A 6,683-nucleotide genomic window follows, 5' to 3' on the forward strand; every position below is an offset into this window, starting at 1 on the left:
CATGATTTTTTGCGAAAATCGTGAAGAAATGGATGTCCTAGTTGACTGGCAGGACTCGCCCGATCACGGAAAGTCATGCCGCACCCCGATCGGCTGCAGTATGCCAGAGATTTAGTATACAGAAGAAACCAGTATTTTACTGATGTGCAAATCCAAATCTTCCGAAGGCTATATCTCGGCTAGCTATGGGCCGATCGGCGAAGGACCCACTTTCGCAGGATCGTAGGGATCCAGACTGTCGATGGGCATCAAAATCTCGAATACGAAAATGAGGCCGATTTTTGGCAAATTTAATGATGTAACCATCATGATTTTTTGCGAAAATCGTGAAAAAATGGATGTCCTTTTTTCCTATGTCTGTTGACTGGCAGGACTCTCCCGATCACGGAAAGTCATGCCGCACCCCGATCGGCTGCAGTATGCCAGAGATTTAGTATACAGAAGAAACCAGTATTTTACTGATGTGCAAAACCAAATCTGCCGAAGGCTATATCTCGGCTAACTATGGGCCGATCGGCGAAGGACCCACTTTCGCAGGATCGTAGGGATCCAGACTGTCGATGGGCATCAAAATCTCGAATACGAAAATGAGGCCGATTTTTGGCAAATTTAATGATGTAACCATCATGATTTTTTGCGAAAATCGTGAAGAAATGGATGTCCTAGTTGACTGGCAGGACTCGCCCGATCACGGAAAGTCATGCCGCACCCCGATCGGCTGCAGTATGCCAGAGATTTAGTATACAGAAGAAACCAGTATTTTACTGATGTGCAAATCCAAATCTTCCGAAGGCTATATCTCGGCTAGCTATGGGCCGATCGGCGAAGGACCCACTTTCGCAGGATCGTAGGGATCCAGACTGTCGATGGGCATCAAAATCTCGAATACGAAAATGAGGCCGATTTTTGGCAAATTTAATGATGTAACCATCATGATTTTTTGCGAAAATCGTGAAAAAATGGATGTCCTTTTTTCCTATGTCTGTTGACTGGCAGGACTCTCCCGATCACGGAAAGTCATGCCGCACCCCGATCGGCTGCAGTATGCCAGAGATTTAGTATACAGAAGAAACCAGTATTTTACTGATGTGCAAAACCAAATCTGCCGAAGGCTATATCTCGGCTAACTATGGGCCGATCGGCGAAGGACCCACTTTCGCAGGATCGTAGGGATCCAGACTGTCGATGGGCATCAAAATCTCGAATACGAAAATGAGGCCGATTTTTGGCAAATTTAATGATGTAACCATCATGATTTTTTGCGAAAATCGTGAAGAAATGGATGTCCTAGTTGACTGGCAGGACTCGCCCGATCACGGAAAGTCATGCCGCACCCCGATCGGCTGCAGTATGCCAGAGATTTAGTATACAGAAGAAACCAGTATTTTACTGATGTGCAAATCCAAATCTTCCGAAGGCTATATCTCGGCTAGCTATGGGCCGATCGGCGAAGGACCCACTTTCGCAGGATCGTAGGGATCCAGACTGTCGATGGGCATCAAAATCTCGAATACGAAAATGAGGCCGATTTTTGGCAAATTTAATGATGTAACCATCATGATTTTTTGCGAAAATCGTGAAAAAATGGATGTCCTTTTTTCCTATGACAGTCGACTGGCAGGACTCTCCCGATCACGGAAAGTCATGCCGCACCCCGATCGGCTGCAGTATGCCAGAGATTTAGTATACAGAAGAAACCAGTATTTTACTGATGTGCAAATCCAAATCTTCCGAAGGCTATATCTCGGCTAGCTATGGGCCGATCGGCGAAGGACCCACTTTCGCAGGATCGTAGGGATCCAGACTGTCGATGGGCATCAAAATCTCGAATACGAAAATGAGGCCGATTTTTGGCAAATTTAATGATGTAACCATCATGATTTTTTGCGAAAATCGTGAAAAAATGGATGTCCTTTTTTCCTATGACAGTCGACTGGCAGGACTCTCCCGATCACGGAAAGTCATGCCGCACCCCGATCGGCTGCAGTATGCCAGAGATATAGTATACAGAAGAAACCAGTATTTTACTGATGTGCAAATCCAAATCTTCCGAAGGCTATATCTCGGCTAACTATGGGCCGATCGGCGAAGGACCCACTTTCGCAGGATCGTAGGGATCCAGACTGTCGATGGGCATCAAAATCTCGAATACGAAAATGAGGCCGATTTTTGGCAAATTTAATGATGTAACCATCATGATTTTTTGCGAAAATCGTGAAAAAATGGATGTCCTTTTTTCCTATGACAGTCGACTGGCAGGACTCTCCCGATCACGGAAAGTCATGCCGCACCCCGATCGGCTGCAGTATGCCAGAGATTTAGTATACAGAAGAAACCAGTATTTTACTGATGTGCAAAACCAAATCTGCCGAAGGCTATATCTCGGCTAACTATGGGCCGATCGGCGAAGGACCCACTTTCGCAGGATCGTAGGGATCCAGACTGTCGATGGGCATCAAAATCTCGAATACGAAAATGAGGCCGATTTTTGGCAAATTTAATGATGTAACCATCATGATTTTTTGCGAAAATCGTGAAGAAATGGATGTCCTAGTTGACTGGCAGGACTCGCCCGATCACGGAAAGTCATGCCGCACCCCGATCGGCTGCAGTATGCCAGAGATTTAGTATACAGAAGAAACCAGTATTTTACTGATGTGCAAATCCAAATCTTCCGAAGGCTATATCTCGGCTAGCTATGGGCCGATCGGCGAAGGACCCACTTTCGCAGGATCGTAGGGATCCAGACTGTCGATGGGCATCAAAATCTCGAATACGAAAATGAGGCCGATTTTTGGCAAATTTAATGATGTAACCATCATGATTTTTTGCGAAAATCGTGAAAAAATGGATGTCCTTTTTTCCTATGACAGTCGACTGGCAGGACTCTCCCGATCACGGAAAGTCATGCCGCACCCCGATCGGCTGCAGTATGCCAGAGATTTAGTATACAGAAGAAACCAGTATTTTACTGATGTGCAAATCCAAATCTTCCGAAGGCTATATCTCGGCTAGCTATGGGCCGATCGGCGAAGGACCCACTTTCGCAGGATCGTAGGGATCCAGACTGTCGATGGGCATCAAAATCTCGAATACGAAAATGAGGCCGATTTTTGGCAAATTTAATGATGTAACCATCATGATTTTTTGCGAAAATCGTGAAAAAATGGATGTCCTTTTTTCCTATGACAGTCGACTGGCAGGACTCTCCCGATCACGGAAAGTCATGCCTCACCCCGATCGGCTGCAGTATGCCAGAGATATAGTATACAGAAGAAACCAGTATTTTACTGATGTGCAAATCCAAATCTTCCGAAGGCTATATCTCGGCTAGCTATGGGCCGATCGGCGAAGGACCCACTTTCGCAGGATCGTAGGGATCCAGACTGTCGATGGGCATCAAAATCTCGAATACGAAAATGAGGCCGATTTTTGGCAAATTTAATGATGTAACCATCATGATTTTTTGCGAAAATCGTGAAGAAATGGATGTCCTAGTTGACTGGCAGGACTCGCCCGATCACGGAAAGTCATGCCGCACCCCGATCGGCTGCAGTATGCCAGAGATATAGTATACAGAAGAAACCAGTATTTTACTGATGTGCAAATCCAAATCTTCCGAAGGCTATATCTCGGCTAGCTATGGGCCGATCGGCGAAGGACCCACTTTCGCAGGATCGTAGGGATCCAGACTGTCGATGGGCATCAAAATCTCGAATACGAAAATGAGGCCGATTTTTGGCAAATTTAATGATGTAACCATCATGATTTTTTGCGAAAATCGTGAAAAAATGGATGTCCTTTTTTCCTATGACAGTCGACTGGCAGGACTCTCCCGATCACGGAAAGTCATGCCGCACCCCGATCGGCTGCAGTATGCCAGAGATTTAGTATACAGAAGAAACCAGTATTTTACTGATGTGCAAATCCAAACGCTATATCTCGGCTAGCTATGGGCCGATCGGCGAAGGACCCACTTTCGCAGGATCGTAGGGATCCAGACTGTCGATGGGCATCAAAATCTCGAATACGAAAATGAGGCCGATTTTTGGCAAATTTAATGATGTAACCATCATGATTTTTTGCGAAAATCGTGAAAAAATGGATGTCCTTTTTTCCTATGACAGTCGACTGGCAAGACTCTCCCGATCACGGAAAGTCATGTCTCACCCCGAGATATAGTATACAGAAGAAACCAGTATTTTACTGATGTGCAAAACCAAATCTGCCGAAGGCTATATCTCGGCTAACTATGGGCCGATCGGCGAAGGACCCACTTTCGCAGGATCGTAGGGATCCAGACTGTCGATGGGCATCAAAATCTCGAATACGAAAATGAGGCCGATTTTTGGCAAATTTAATGATGTAACCATCATGATTTTTTGCGAAAATCGTGAAAAAATGGATGTCCTTTTTTCCTATGACAGTCGACTGGCAGGACTCTCCCGATCACGGAAAGTCATGCCGCCTCCCGATCGGCTGCAGTATGCCAGAGATATAGTATACAGAAGAAACCAGCCGATCGGCGAAGGACCCACTTTCGCAGGATCGTAGGGATCCAGACTGTCGATGGGCATCAAAATCTCGAATACGAAAATGAGGCCGATTTTTGGCAAATTTAATGATGTAACCATCATGATTTTTTGCGAAAATCGTGAAAAAATGGATGTCCTTTTTTCCTATGACAGTCGACTGGCAGGACTCTCCCGATCACGGAAAGTCATGCCGCACCCCGATCGGCTGCAGTATGTCAGAGATTTAGTATACAGAAGAAACCAGTATTTTACTGATGTGCAAATCCAAATCTTCCGAAGGCTATATCTCGGCTAGCTATGGGCCGATCGGCGAAGGACCCACTTTCGCAGGATCGTAGGGATCCAGACTGTCGATGGGCATCAAAATCTCGAATACGAAAATGAGGCCGATTTTTGGCAAATTTAATGATGTAACCATCATGATTTTTTGCGAAAATCGTGAAAAAATGGATGTCCTTTTTTCCTATGACAGTCGACTGGCAGGACTCTCCCGATCACGGAAAGTCATGCCTCACCCCGATCGGCTGCAGTATGCCAGAGATATAGTATACAGAAGAAACCAGTATTTTACTGATGTGCAAATCCAAATCTTCCGAAGGCTATATCTCGGCTAGCTATGGGCCGATCGGCGAAGGACCCACTTTCGCAGGATCGTAGGGATCCAGACTGTCGATGGGCATCAAAATCTCGAATACGAAAATGAGGCCTATTTTTGGCAAATTTAATGAGGTAACCATCATGATTTTTTGCGAAAATCGTGAAGAAATGGATGTCCTAGTTGACTGGCAGGACTCTCCCGATCACGGAAAGTCATGCCGCCTCCCGATCGGCTGCAGTATGCCAGAGATATAGTATACAGAAGAAACCAGTATTTTACTGATGTGCAAATCCAAATCTTCCGAAGGCTATATCTCGGCTAGCTATGGGCCGATCGGCGAAGGACCCACTTTCGCAGGATCGTAGGGATCCAGACTGTCGATGGGCATCAAAATCTCGAATACGAAAATGAGGCCGATTTTTGGCAAATTTAATGATGTAACCATCATGATTTTTTGCGAAAATCGTGAAAAAATGGATGTCCTTTTTTCCTATGACAGTCGACTGGCAGGACTCTCCCGATCACGGAAAGTCATGCCGTACCCCGATCGGCTGCAGTATGCCAGAGATATAGTATACAGAAGAAACCAGTATTTTACTGATGTGCAAATCCAAATCTTCCGAAGGCTATATCTCGGCTAGCTATGGGCCGATCGGCGAAGGACCCACTTTCGCAGGATCGTAGGGATCCAGACTGTCGATGGGCATCAAAATCTCGAATACGAAAATGAGGCCGATTTTTGGCAAATTTAATGATGTAACCATCATGATTTTTTGCGAAAATCGTGAAAAAATGGATGTCATTTTTTCCTATGACAGTCGACTGGCAGGACTCTCCCGATCACGGAAAGTCATGCCGCACCCCGATCGGCTGCAGTATGCCAGAGACATAGTATACAGAAGAAACCAGTATTTTACTGATGTGCAAATGCAAATCTTCCGAAGGCTATATCTCGGCTAGCTATGGGCCGATCGGCGAAGGACCCACTTTCGCAGGATCGTAGGGATCCAGACTGTCGATGGGTATCAATATCTCGACTACGAAAATGAGGCCGATTTTTGGCAAATTTAATGATGTAACCATCATGATTTTTTGCGAAAATCGTGAAAAAATGGATGTCCTTTTTTCCTATGACAGTCGACTGGCAGGACTCTCCCGATCACCGAAAGTCATGCCGCACCCCGATCGGCTGCAGTATGCCAGAGATTTAGTATACAGAAGAAACCAGTATTTTACTGATGTGCAAATCCAAATCTTCCGAAGGCTATATCTCGGCTAGCTATGGGCCGATCGGCGAAGGACCCACTTTCGCAGGATCGTAGGGATCCAGACTGTCGATGGGCATCAAAATCTCGAATACGAAAATGAGGCCGATTTTTGGCAAATTTAATGATGTAACCATCATGATTTTTTGCGAAAATCGTGAAGAAATGGATGTCCTAGTTGACTGGCAGGACTCGCCCGATCACGGAAAGTCATGCCGCACCCCGATCGGCTGCAGTATGCCAGAGATATAGTATACAGAAGAAACCAGTATTTTACTGATGTGC

This window comes from Drosophila pseudoobscura, chromosome 2 (assembly GCF_009870125.1).
Source record: "Drosophila pseudoobscura strain MV-25-SWS-2005 chromosome 2, UCI_Dpse_MV25, whole genome shotgun sequence".
Taxonomy (NCBI): domain Eukaryota; kingdom Metazoa; phylum Arthropoda; class Insecta; order Diptera; family Drosophilidae; genus Drosophila; species Drosophila pseudoobscura.